The sequence below is a fragment of the Hesperophylax consimilis genome, chromosome 24 (assembly GCF_061612785.1).
Source record: "Hesperophylax consimilis isolate HC1 chromosome 24, BYU_Hcon_1.0, whole genome shotgun sequence".
NCBI classification, from domain to species: domain Eukaryota; kingdom Metazoa; phylum Arthropoda; class Insecta; order Trichoptera; family Limnephilidae; genus Hesperophylax; species Hesperophylax consimilis.
The window spans coordinates 14,683,827-14,698,910 of NC_142859.1; the positions used below are offsets into that span (position 1 = coordinate 14,683,827).

The window sequence follows — 15,084 nt, forward strand, 5'->3', positions numbered from 1 at the left end:
GGTCAGCGACGCAAAAATTAAAGAAGGAATATTTGTGGGACCACAAATAAGGGAGGTCTTGACTGATCCGAATTTTATAATAGTGTTGAGACCAGTCGAGCTAGCCGCTTGGTCAGCCTTCAAGAATGTTGCCGAGAACTTTCTTGGAAGTCATAAAAGTGAAGACATTATCAGCATTGTGTCTGAAATGCTCATAGTCTATAAAAATATGGGATGTAACATGTCACTAAAAATACACTTCCTTCACTCTCATTTGAATTTTTTCCCCGAAAATATGGGAGATGTCAGTGACGAGCACGGCGAACGATTTCACCAGGACATTGCGGATATGGAAAAGTGATACCAAGGAAAGTGGAGTCCATCTATGCTAGTAGAATATTGCTGGACCCTGCAGAGAGACTCTCAAAATACTCACAAGCGCAAATCAGGAGCAAAAAAATTAAATTGAATTAGTTTTGAAATTTTGTTAAGTAAGTACCCGTCATACTATGGAAGAATTATGTAAAAAAACTTTGTTAAATAATAAAAAAACCTGACCTATTAAAAAAAAAATTTGTTTCATTTCGTGTTTATGGATACTAAATACATATAAAAAAAATTAGCTATGCTTAAGGGACAGAACTTAAAAAAATAAATGTCGACCAGTGTTATTAATGGTAAATGCGCAGAAATACGTACAATATTATAATAATATGTCAAGTATTTAAGCTAATATAAGGAGGATAGTAATTTTGGGACGACATACTCCCCCACTTGGTTGCGGGATAGATAAGAAAATCTATAAAATATTGTTGAACTTTAAAACATACTTCACAACTTTCCTCTATCCCATCTCCTCCGAGCTTTCGCCTTTAAACTAAAATAAATAAAATAACCTAAAAGGACACCTACAGCAAATTGAGGATTCCAAATGACACCGGATAGTTTGTATGATGAACATAATCGTAAAAAAAATAAGTGAGGATTGTATGATAATGTTTGTTTCACTCGAACTACCTCGACGTAAACATAGTCATAGTGAGGTTGAGATTGCTGAGAAAATACATGATTTATATATGGTGAGATGCATAAATAAATAAATCACTTTTTTTACATAAATAAAACATATCCTATCAATAAACAACGATTATAAGTGTAAGGCCATGCGTACACGGAGATACTTACAAGCGACTCGAGTTTTCTGCCAAATGTCCGCAATACTATTTTGCAAGTGTTTGTACAAGACGCGACGCGTCGACTACGGGTTTGAAGTCAGTCGCACGCTACTGACAGGGCAGATAGCAAGCTACGCGAGTATAATTCACATCTATTACTCGTTTGACAGAAATGACGCCCAAACATTAATTATTTATTTATTTGAATGTTAAATATCCATGTTTATATTATTATATTTTACCGATATTCGTTTGAAAGGGTTTAGCGGAGAAGCATAGATATAAAAGTCAATATCTCATGTAGTTCTTTTTTTTAAATTTCTTTGGTTGTATGGGTGAAACCAAAATCTTCTTTTAGATTGTTTTTTATGCTTGTAAATATTTATAAAGAAGAGAAATATTATTGTCTTCGTTGCTAAAGTCATTTGACATCGTATTAATTCAGTTCAGTGTAATTCGGGTAGCGCCGAAGCACCACTTTCAAAGAGTAGCATATCGGTAGGCTACTAGCGGTTGCATCACAGTCATTAAGCTTGCTCATTGTTTGTAATCTAGTATTTAAGTATCTTATTTGAAGTAGACATTAGAAAGTTCTCTTGATAAATGATTTAACAACCAAAAAATCTAAATTCTCCAAATGAGTTCTGAAGTAATCTGAACCCACGCCACTGGCTACGAGGCCATTTTAGAGAGCCACACTTTATTATTTTTTGCTATGAAAACGTAGTACCTATTTAAATATTATTAGTCAATCTTTAAATATTATTCTTTTACATATTAAATTTAAAAAAAAGTTTATTACACATGACAGCTGATTCGCTTTGCAGACTATTTGATAATGCCTTGAGAATGCAAAACAGCCATCATGCGTATCTTATAATAACTATACAGTAGAAGTTGTTCATAAATAAAATTAATTTTATAAATTGAATAAATAAAAGCAAAATTAAAATTAAAATGTGGTTCTAAACATTAAACTTAAAACAAGCTACAATTTTCAGATGGTTAAATTAGTGAATGGATTTCGCAATTAATTATTGGATCTGCACTTACAAACAAAACTTGCAAAGAATTGCTTTTATTTTCTTTTGATTAAAATAAGGTAAGCTAATTAAACTAATACACAAGCCTCATAGATTCATAGCGCCTTTTACAATATCCCGCCCTGGTTAGCCTTTCCATCTACCCTTATTGCAGATCCGGCTCTGTCAAACTGAAATTACTTGAATTGGCGCATTCAATAGCAGCTATAGAAATGAGTCAAAGATCAAAGTGTCCGTAATGGTTGTGCGATTGGACAATGTTTGTGCATATCACAACGAAAGCGTAGGTACAAAATTATTATAAATGTTGGCAGTAAATATCGAATACAACAAATAGAATGTGTATTGTAAATTCATTGATTGCGCTATTGTTATGATAAGTCATATTTTTAAAGGCCTCACGAAATGTTAACAGTATCCCAGTATTGTGTATTCGAAATCGTATAATTATTACAGTCTTAAGATAGGTGGAAACATGAGTGAAAATCGGCCGATGTGAGATATGCCCATCTCGTGCACGACCCCACTGAGAAACAGCCATCAAGTTCTGCCATCAATAAGATAAGGTCCTCCCACAGCCGCTGTGCCCATATGATGCAAAGGGGCCGTAAAGAATCGGCGATGTGTGAATGCCGTGCGGTGTAGATCACCGAACATGTAGTCAAAGAATGCCCGCTGCATTCATTCCCCGGCGGGATTGATGTGGTATACAGGGCGACGCCTGAGGCTCTAGATTGGCTCACTGACCTAGATGTTCTCCTCTGACCCATACCATAAGAATTATAGTCTTTTATTTTTATTGTTTTTGTTTTATGTTTTTCGTTATTCTCAAGCAAATGACACTCATATCTCTGGTATTTGGTGAATATAGTGATAATTGAATAATATAATATAAGACTTCACATTAAAATATTAAGACGGGTTCTTTTACAGAATTTGAAGTATTCATCAAAATTTAAAGTTGATTTTCAAGATCTATGAAGGATCAATCCTTCCTAAGTCCTTTTATTATTTCAGTTTTGAGAAACAACCGGCCAATAATGATACAATAACAGAACTTGAAAAAACTTTCACAGAACTTGAAAACCAACTTTGTATTTTGATGAATTGTTCAAATTCTGTGAAACAGTCCATCCTTAAAAACTTCAACTTTACCTATAAATTGAAACTGATTAAGATTGCCTGGATTATTCGGTTTGGTGGACCATTATTATATAAAATGAAAGTAATATCATATGAAAGAGATAATAAAACCTAGTGAAATTACATATATTTATTTCAAAATTTATATTTTTCCACTTATCAACATATAATGTTGACAAAATACCACAGATATGTACGTATAATTATTTGTCGTCTTGTAGATTAATGAAAGAAAAGTCTCTTTGGTGGTCAGCCATCATTAATTCTTGCTAAATATTGTCTCAGTTTAATAAATCAGTTTATAAACTCAAAACTTTTCACATGTTTTACATACGCGTGACTATTACCATAAAGCGCCTAGTGGCATATTCATAGCAAGACAAAACAAATAAGAAAAAAGATCCATTTTCAAACTCCAAACAAGATAAATCTTTATCTTCCCTCCGTTATACCGAGAACGTAATAATATGCAGAATCCGGCCTCAGGAGAAGTAGCTTCTTTATATGGAAATGAATAACCATTGTCTCGATATTACAAGCCGCTTAAACCTAAAATAGACTAAGAGATCTCGAAATAAAAAGAAAATAAATATGGGGCGAAAAATACACTGCCACTTGTATGAAAACTGGAATATCTTTTGCTTTTCAAAAGGGATGCGATGCATTTGATCTCTATATTAGTAACGTAATCTTAATATTTAAAAAATCATCTGTTTATGTTTGCGCTCACATGACATCGCCTTAGTCCCACTTGCCCTGAGCAGTTGGGATTTGGTTGTCTTAAATTAAGATCAGATTGTTTTTATGTTGAATTTTAATGTTTGAATTATTGTTCTGAGAAAAGTGATAGCATGCCAATTTCTTGATAAAATATGAGTAATTTAGAATATATCGTGAAGACGTGTTCTTTTGCAAATACATATCATGACAGAATGCTACAATATCAGTATGTCAATATCTAAATCAATATTTGTAAGAACACGTCGTCGTCATAAAACATTCTCTTTTAAATGATACTTTGTTAGGAACTCTGTCAATTCATTCGTTTAAGGTCTGCAGTCCCGTTTTTAACAGATTTTTAATAAATTAACAGTTTTCTCCGTGTACCAAGTATTATCTTAACTCTACTTTTAAGACAAAAGATTGGATAGATTTTCAATATAATTTTATTTGTATTGATTAATACAACCTTTCACGATAAGCCCAAATTCATGTTTTGGTAGAATAAGTACCTACTGAGGCAAAGGTCGTCTGGCTCTAGCAAAAACCGCAGGGTGCTGTGTTGGGTGTTAGGTATTATCAGCTCCTTGGAACCTTGAGAAGTAGGACTTCTCCAATTGCTCGGCTACCTTGTTCCTACATACCTAACACAAAACTTACTGATACAAAATATTACAAATTTATGAAAAAAAACTGGTCAAATATTCGTATTCCTTTTACAAACGGGATTGCAGGCCTTTAACGAATGCCTTGACAGATTTCCTAACAAACTACCAGTAAAACACGAACGTATTGTGAGGAAGTCATAACACGTGTTCCTAAAAATTCTGATAGTGTTGCATTTCGTCATTATATTTAACATGATAAGCGTAGCTGCATGAACACGTGTTTCGATATATTTTATTATGAAATGACTTGCAATCACGTTTTTAACAGGATATTAATAAACCAGTCTTAATCATTTTTCTCCGTGTAGAAAACAATGTTTTATGAATGCATTTTGAGCATTCGAAAATCTAGTTTGTAATGGGCACTCATTCATTCGATTCTATTTAAATCAATAATTGTCATTATAATCGCTTCGGATATATCGATTCTCAATAGAAAAATTTATATATATTTATGTAAACTTATTATTTATTTTTGTTGCTTGGCGCCTTTGAGCATTCCAGAATGTATGTTTAGTAAATTCCAGCAGTCAGTTAAAACATTGTCTGTAATATCATACATGATGTATGAATGCTGCATGAAGCGAAAACAAGTGGGTGTTGTCCGGTAGCTATCGGCCGATCTGTTCTGTCAAAATAATAACTTAGCCGTAGTAATTCCGTGTTGAAATATTGTTTGATTTTGTCGTTAATCATAATAAAACGATGAAAAATTGTTATTTTTTTATTCTTTGTTGTTAATTTTATGTTCTCTGTATTTGGATGATTTAATTACGAAAGTTGTTAAATCATTTACGTACAATTTCGACGTTTTTCTCAGAAAACTTCGACTATCTGCGGCCATACAAGAAATAGATTTAATTCATATTTCTAGAATTAAATCAGAATCTTCAACATCAACTGTAGCGAATTTCTGTCCCTTATTGATTTTAACATACCTTTGAAATTTATCCGCAATACAGCACTATTACATACGCTTAATTACAAAGCAAACGCTAATCGTCAACTAACCGTGATCTTCATTACTACCTTCAATAATATTTGACTAAACTCTAACATCGATATTTTTTTCGGATTCACTGCTGATATTTAAAAGGAGCGTCGTGTCAATAATATAAACTGATCAAAGTGCATACGTACCTCTTCACTTCTATTCTAGATGACCACTTCTCACAGTAAAACTTCTTACAGACACAATTACACACACACATATGCACAACACCCGGTAATTACTCAATATAATTACCCCAAACAAAAGACTACAAGGAAACATATTTATTTGTTTATTTATTTATGTCTTTAGGGCTTTTAAATATCATTGGTATCAAATATTTAAAATATTGTTCCATCATTGTAGTGTTTTGTTTCTATAATGTAAGAAGTAATAAAATAATGTAAAAAACACAATTAATGTAATAACTCTACTAGACGGAAGTCGTATAGAATCACTCTTTCAACTTGCGATCAAATCGTTGCTTTTTATTACAATATTTTATTCAATAATATAAAAAAATATTTGACGTTTCATTTCACACTATATCATTATTCTGTGGTTGACTTCTAAATTTGAATATAAAGCGTGATTTTTTTTCTAACACCGTTTAGATCATATTTCTCACCATGAAAGTAAGGGAGATACAAGATTTCTATTAGACCATATGAACTATTCTCAAAAGCGAACAAGTTAGTCTCGGCATTGATACTCGTTACTTACTCATTTCGATATCAGACGTAAGTTTTTTTAAGATTATGATCATTTTTATAATGGTAGATTAGCTTTGCATCTTGGAACAAGGAAAAGTATGTGCAGGAGCGCGTTTGTTTAATTGTCAGGGACAGATTTTTTGTAAAATTTATAAAATGCTGATGTGACCATTACAGAGGTAAGATATATGTCATTATCATTAAAACAGCTTTCCGCTAGTTGGCAAGGCTATTAATACCCAATTTACATCCAATTATAAAGAAATTAAATTGAAATTAAAAAAAAAATTTGTGTTATGTATAATATGTAGGCACATTCTAAAAAAAACTGGACAGGAAGGGTGAAAAATTAAGAAATTCTTTGTCGAATTACAAAAATGCAATATTGGTTCACATATGAAATCTTAATATCTTGGTTACATGATAAGAAGTAACACTGCTGACACACAGAAAGAGTGACGGAAAAAGTAGTAGAGAAAGACTCCACACTTAATAAGAAGTGACACTGATAGCATACAGAAAGACTGCCGAAAACAGTAGTAGAGAAAGATTCCACACTTCATAAGAAATGACACTGATAGCACACAGAAAAAGTGCCGGAAAAAGTAGTAGAAAAAGACTCCACACTTCATAAAAAGTGATACTGATAGCATACAGAAAGAGTGCCGAAAACAGTAATAGAGAAAAATTCCACACTTCATAAGAAGTGACACTGATAGCACACAGAAAAAGTGCCGGAAAAAGTAGTAGAGAAAGACTCCACACTTCAAGGGTTGTAATACGAGAGGAGTGAGTGTTGTCATTATAAACTCACGTTAGCCACAATGTTCAACATTATGTAGTTAAGAGCAGTCACTTACCAGTCCGCAAGATTTCCTAGAATTTGGTGTTCCCGTTTTAAAAATGAAGCAAAATGGGAGCCAGTGGCTTAGTATTAATAATGTATTACAAATAATGCATTACTAACTAATGTTGTACTGACATTGTTTAAGCATTCGTGTTGTTGCGTGGGTTAGAGATAAAATGAAATGGACACACCGTTGTTTGCTGAAAACGTTATTTATGACAGGCGCGTTGTTATACCTCTTGGAAACCATTTGTTAGGCGAGTGACAGTGTGTCGATGATAACCATATTAAAACTTGCAATTCTTTCTAAGTTCTTTATTTTATGTTCAGTGGGCTAGTTTTATTTGGCTCCTACCTACAAACAAAAATTCACTTATTTTTTTCTATGTACTCTACTTATTTGTACACGGTTGACATTTGTCACATGAGAACGGGTCGCTTCTACGATTCGTTCTTAAGTTCAACAGCTCGGCTGTGGAACGAACTGCCGGCCTCTGTGTTTCCTCCCTCCTACAACATGGGACTCTTCAAGACCCATGTTCACTCCTTCCTCTCCACAAAAAGACCCTCCACACAGCATCCCCAAAGATGACATAGGCCCTGAGGGAAAATAATTTTCTTCAGGGCCTCCTGTGTGGAGTTAATATATAAAAAAAAATGTGTTTCTTCTATTGAAGGTTCCATAATTTTGCGAACAGTGATTTTTTAACTCCTTAGGCTCTGCCATATTTTTACAGAAGGTTGGAGTATATCCGATTTGCAATAAAATCCATCTAAATGGAATATATCTGAACGTATCCGAAAACTAGAAACTGTTTTTGAAAGGCAATAAAACACATTTCAAACTTGATTGTTATAAATAAAAATATAATTTTTGAAATGTTAAATTTTTAATTGCAAACATAATTTTTTGTTTTAAATGAAAAATAAAACCTTCCTTTTTTTTTAAATAAAACTACCTATATATTTGATTTATTTGCATTATAAACGCTCTTATACATTCATATTTTTCAGTGATGATACATTTCTGATAAAGTTACGTACAATGAAACCAAAAAACAAAAAAACGAATCAGCGATTCCTGAACATATTTGGATTAAATATGTTCAGGAATTTTGTAGTCACCCCCTAGAACTTTTAACCAACCAACTTGTACCCACTGCGTGAAAAGCACCGCCCTTTCCGACTCAAGGAGAAAACTATTCGTATTCCCGCTAAAAATGGGACTGCAGGCGTTTGACTAATGAATTGACATATTTCCTGACAAAGTATCAGTACAAAGCGAATGCGTTATGAGGACGGCGGAATACGTGTTCATAAAAATACAAATATTGTCGCATTCCGTCATTATATTGATCAGGAATGGAACATATGCATGAACACGTGTTAGGAAATATAATGGATTTCCATCACGTTTTTACCATCCTTTTTTTCTCCGTGCGGCAAGGAATGATGCGGGATGTAAACGATGTAAGGGCTGACTGCGTAGTTCTAAAACTTAAAGAAATCTATCCATGATTTAGTTTTTTTAATTGGTGCTGAAATTTCGGCTCTCCTATCTACACAGTTCCCCAACAGAGGCAAGCATTGTCGACACGGCGCCATCCGCGCCTATCTCACGAAATGATCTCTACAAATCCCGAGTTACCCAAAACCCAGCATGCGGTATGCCGTATCTTAAACGTTTAACAGGATTCCTGTATTTGGACGCGATAAATTCACACCCACCCGCTAAGCTCAAGACTACCGTTCATAGGTATAACTCCCGAACTGACTCGAACAATATCAACACGCGTGATATGAGAGCAAACAAAAAGTGTTAACGGCTTTATCGAAAGGTGATCATTTTGTTTATGCTGGATGAAGCAGAGATAAATTATGTGTAAAAAATCATGATTTTTTGTGATTCACTACGAAAACTTCTTCTGTGAGCCAAAGAAAAATAAATATTTAGCCTTTTGCCTATTATCCAGAAAAATGTAAGAAAGTACTGCGTTTACTTTTTTTTTGATTTTGGGTAGACCTTATCATTTTGCTTGCTTTAATAACACGTTCCATTTTCTGACGGAAAACGTTGAACTTGTAGGAGTTAACTTCTTTAGTAAGAAAAGGCGTTCCAGAAGGATCGGATTAACGCCTCAGACTAATTTGTTTGCTTGTGGGAATAGCTCATATAGTATCATAGAAATTGTTGGATCCCCCTTACTGTCATGGGGAGAAATATGATAGAAAGAGAAAACACAATGCTTTATATTAAAATCTAGAAGTCAACCACAGAAGAATATATTATGTATTTATTTCTAATAATAAATTTGCGATGCGTATTTAATCACTTTTTAAAAATCGCTTTAATTTCTTGGATAAGTTCAGAAATATTCAAATTTGGATTTTATTGCAAATCAAAAATACACAAAAATTCTGACAGAATATGCCAGAGGCCTGAGAGGCTAAATGGCCATTCATTTTAGTTAGGAATTTTTACAAGTTGTAATCATAATATCTATTTATTTATTTATTAAAGGCACGCAGTAGCGGTACTACAATGCGCATAATATAACATTTACAGAATAAATAAATACAGTGTAAACCTACCAATATGATTGAAACTATCCAAATTTTTTAATTAGGCTGTAGGAAACAAATTGTAAACTTTCCATTTTTTATTTTTTTATGTGAGACCTCATAAGAGCCCCCTGTACGGTGTAAAGACAGGGAAGCTATGTCGCCACCCGGTTTGGCAGCTAATATCTACTGTAAAAAATACGTGAAATACTATTTTATAAGTTCTTTCGGTGCTATTAAAATATCTGCTACTTCTGCATGGTGGTTACCTAAGCGTGTGACGCAAGGGAGTTTATAAACGGATTGATATTGAAATTATACTTTTTTTTATTTTACACGTGAGAACTATGGGCAAACTACAAAAAGAGTAGTACAGAAAGACTACGGGTCCAATATAATAACGCCTCCCGCACAATGTTTTGTCTCCCCAGATACTGCAGCGCTTCCCATATGTTCGTGGAGGGGCAAGTTCCCAGATATGCAGCCCTTATTAGATCCAGGGGGGCAGGAATGAGGGAAAGAATAAGCAGCTCTGGAAATATCTTCACAATGGAAGCCCGCCTTACTCCATCCTCCAGAGTTAACACACACTGGAGAAAAATACTAGTTCCTAATATAGTCACAGCTCCCTAAAGGCTTCAAATATTATTATTATTATCATTCTATTATATTTTATGTAAAATTCATCCTTTTTTTTGTTTTTGCTTTGTTTTTGATCATATTTTTATACTGTATGTATAAAAATATGGAATGTGTGAGACTGCAATAACCTCTCCACATACCGGAATAAACACTTATTATTTAAAAAAATAGAAAATAAAACATTTTTTAACTTATTTCCACTTGTTTATTTTACCACTACCGGTTTCATCCTATTATGGACATCTTCAGGCTGGCAATTGAAATTCTTTTGTTAAAGAATTTATACAAAATTAGGTACACAATGTCAAGGTAGGTACATATGATTGGGTTATTAAATTACAATGGTTCTTTAAGGTTAATATGTCATAAATAAGAAATAATAATATAACAATGGTCACTATAGCAGAATAATCGATAATTTAGTAAATAAAATAATGAATTTTCCTGCATACCACGCAGGACAATCCGGAAGAGAAGAATCAAACTGTACAAAGGAACGCCTCCTTAGTTGGGCAAATCAAAAAGTGGGGGGGGGGGATTATGATCTATTGAACATAATTTTGCATTTACCAGAAAACGAAAATTATTTCTACAAAGATAGAGATGTCAAAACTCTTAACGTTTGCAACAAAGGATCAGAAGATTACATAATTAAATTACACAACTGTTATTTAAGGTAAATAAGTCATGAATAACAAAATGTTCAATAATCATCAATACATACATCGCAAATTACTTAGAATAAAATGTTACCTCAGAGTCTAAGGTAACATTATTCAAATTAATTACAATGGATATATTAATGGCGACTGAGCACCATGTTCCAACTGTTTATTCATGACATATTTACGATCAATTTTCTTCGTTAGGCGATTAATTTCTAGTAATTCTAATCTGTCTAATTTCTGTCCCTTTTCACAAACGTGAAGAACCTTGACATCTCTATCCTTGTCAAAAGTATGTTGGTTCTCTAGCAAATGTAAGGCTACGTTCGATAAATCTCCCTTTCGATTTACCCAACATGCGAAATGCTCCTTTATACGGGTCGATACTGCTCTTCCTGTCTGTCCCACGTAACATGCAGGGCAATTCGAGCAATTCACTTGGTAAATTCCAGAGTTCTCCAATTTATCTCTCTTATCCTTATTGCTTATTAATATCTTACCCAAAGAATTCACGCTACAAAAAGCTGTCTTACACTTCTTGTCACTGTCTATCAATTTCGAAACTTTATTTGATACTTTCCCAAGGTATGGTATTTTACACCATTGTTTTGTTTCAATTTCATTTTCTGGTGTAAGGCCTATTATTATTTATTTTTCTAATTTCCGACTTAATGTCCGGGTTAAATCTTCCCCACAGGAAAAACTAAACCCTTCCACACACTTTTCCACAATTGATCATCTAGTCAATACACATTATGCAAGTGCATTATAAGCAAAATAAATCCAAAATAACAACATGTCAACTCACCAGAGATCAAATGGGAAAATAATTCACCAACTCCAGGTATTTTCATATCAGAGGGTTCGGCTCGGAAGAACTCCTAACAGGGCCTATAAATCCTACTGATCCCTCAACATAAATATTAAAAAAATCTTTCGTTATCCTACATGTATTTAAAATGACTGAATCTAAATTTTTTGAAAGATTTAATACATCTAAATTTTTAATAAGAGAGCTAGGTGTAATTCCTGGTGTATAATGTAAATAGTGGTAATATTTTTATGGTCTGAGAATGCCAAATTCTTTTTATCTCATTTTTTAAATCTGTGTTTTTTCTTATTCTTTCATTAACAGATTGAATATTACAGGATTTGGAATAGCGACACCAATGATGTAAGTTATTTTTTTAATTTTGTCATGTAAAACTATATCGGGTCTATTATGACTAATCGTTCGGTCTGTTAGTATAGTTTTATTATAATATATTTTATAAAATTCATTTTCTAAAAATGAATTTGGTTCGTATTCATAAAATGGTATCATATTACGGCAGTCAATCAAGTTATGTTTAATTACCAAACTTTGGTGAAATATTTTTAAAACTTGATTGTGCATAAATGTATACTCGGACGGTGCTAATATAGAACATCCCGATGTAATATGTTCTATAGTTTCCGGAAAAACCAAACATTTTCTACATAAATCATCAATATGGTTTGTATTTTTGATTATATGCTTCCTATAAGTTTTAGTATTAATGACTTTATCTTGAATGGCAAGCACAAATCCTTATTTCTGCGCTCAACTCTCCAATACTAGACCATTTGTTTGACGAAAATTTGTCAACATTATTATTAAATAATTAAATATTATTATTATTATTGTTGGAGTGAAATATATTTTTAGTTCGTGTTACTCTATTAAGAACGTGAAATGAAATCAATCAAAATAATGCGAGGCTGTCAATAAGGGAATTATAGTTTCAAAAATCATCCCTATCATCCTTGTTTTTATGAAGAACTTTCCCGCAGCTTTCTGAAATATGTAATACCAACGTTACGGCTCTCTTTTTGAAAAATTCAATTTAACACTGGTTACTTATGAATACATGATGGCCCAATAAATTAATGTGACTATTTAGCACCTAGTCGTCATTAATATATACCCAACTCCTCTTTCAATGGATTCTTATCAATATATAATATACATTACCGCCAGCTGCCAGACTATATTGTTCTTCAAAACAAGGCGTTATGAAAATAAATCACACACAGGTGACAGATCTGATTCAATTCTGAAATGATGACATACATAGACCCATAAAAACACCAATCAAGACCTACATCTAAACACAAAACAGCCTAAACACAATGTAGGTAGAGTTGGTAATCAAAAATAGACCATTGTAAACAACGGTTTATAACAATGGTCTCTGCGAAAACAGTAAAAACTAATGCGGAGTTAATTATTAGTCTGGCACAAAGGCGTCCAATTTACTATGCGATAAATTAAGTGCGGTACTGACAGACCAATTGCAATGTGGTTGGAGTAACATTCAAATGTTAATTATTGGTTCAGTTTGGTTTGGTCCAAAAAGTGATTTTGCGATCACTGAAAGTTGTTTATCGCATCCTTGGTTTAGTGTTGTTCCTATTATGAGTGTTTTTTTCCATTAGCTCAGAGTTCATAACTAAGAGCCCGATTAATTAAAATTAAAAAGAAAAAAATGTGAAGTAAGAACCTCGGGATATGCACAAACAAAAAAGCTAGTAGGAACATTTTTGGCCATCATAAATTATTATAAGGTTTTTATTTAACTTCCTGATACCCAATAGCTGGTTGGGAAAATAAAACAGATGTTATGCACAAGCGAAATTCTCTAAAATATTTCACCAACAAATGTAAATATAATATATCTCGACGCCATCTAGTGGGAAATTTAGCACTAACAAAGCCTTTCCTATAAAAATAAAGTTAATTGTTTACAGGTGAAAAAAATATAATCAGCAGTAATTGTTGATTGAAGTTCTAGTACATATTGAATTATTCGGCGTGTTGAAAATAAGCCGACGTAGCTCAGTGGTCCAGAGCACCTGACCGCACATCAGAAGGTGCGGGTTCAATTCCCGTCGGTGGCATTTATTTTTACTCGGGAGATATATTCAATTTGTATGGATATTTCAGGCGACTAATTATTGCTTATAATAATTTGTTGCAAATAATTGGTAAATTTTATATATTTTGATGAAAGCTTATCTCCAAAGAAAGACATCAGGAGACTCCTGAAGATAAATAGGGTTTTTTTAGCTCTGCTTTTAAATAAATTATAATAACAAGAACGTTAGTGATGTGACTACTACTTGTTATCGCAAAAACTTCTACTTTTTAATGCATGAGAAATGTAATACCCCTCCGTCGGTGGTAATATCCAATCGCGGTTTCTACTCAGACTTCTAAAAAATCTCTACCTAGAATCTCCATGAATTGACAACCATTTTACAGATTTATTACATTTTGTCTGTAGATATTTTTAGCAGACTGCGAATAAAATTGCCCGATACTTCAGTCATCGATCGCGGATGGCTCAAATCTTTTGTAGTTATATATAACTAAATTTGTATCAAACAACTACCGCCAAGGGCGGAACCACGAACACTTCACATACCAGATGAAAAAAAAACAGACGTATTCGTTTAGAACAACAGGTTCTAAACAGCATGTCTCTTGATATCTTCAACATAAAACTTAAAGGTTTCAAGAGACAAACAAACAATATCTCATGTCATTCTTTGTATTCGCTTAAAAACTTATCACTTTTGTTAAATTTAATATTGAAACTCGCTGACGTGTACCCAGCGTTGTTCGGGAACTTATAAATGGTTTGGGCTAAAGTTTTCAGGTTGTGAATTCTAGAGTACGTGACAACTGGGTGCATTTTTTGCTGGAAATAATATTATTGAATTGTTATTGTAAGTATTTCTTTTACTTGATCGTGCCTCATCATCCTCAGGCGTCCTCGAATTCTTCAACCATTCACTTCCAAGTCATAAAAAAAACTACAGAGATAATGCATTGAGTCTTTGTCGAGCATCCCCAACTTGTTCCACTATTAAAACCAACACTCTTTGCACTAATTGAACTTTGAAAATTTCAGT

At 33.2% G+C, this 15,084-nt stretch overlaps 2 protein-coding genes and 1 non-coding gene across 3 annotated transcripts in view; 1 reads left to right on the forward strand and 2 right to left on the reverse strand.

The window, feature by feature from the left end:
• The window catches only part of LOC149411963 (uncharacterized), a 591,119-nt gene that overhangs the window by 113,037 nt on the left and 462,998 nt on the right, over nt 1–15,084 (reverse strand). The gene's annotated exons all lie outside the window — the stretch shown is intronic.
• The window catches only part of Wnt2 (Wnt oncogene analog 2), a 280,802-nt gene that overhangs the window by 66,404 nt on the left and 199,314 nt on the right, over nt 1–15,084 (reverse strand). The gene's annotated exons all lie outside the window — the stretch shown is intronic.
• TRNAC-GCA (transfer RNA cysteine (anticodon GCA)) lies at nt 13,995–14,067 on the forward strand. Its single transcript has one exon. It is a non-coding gene; the product is annotated as a tRNA-Cys (tRNA).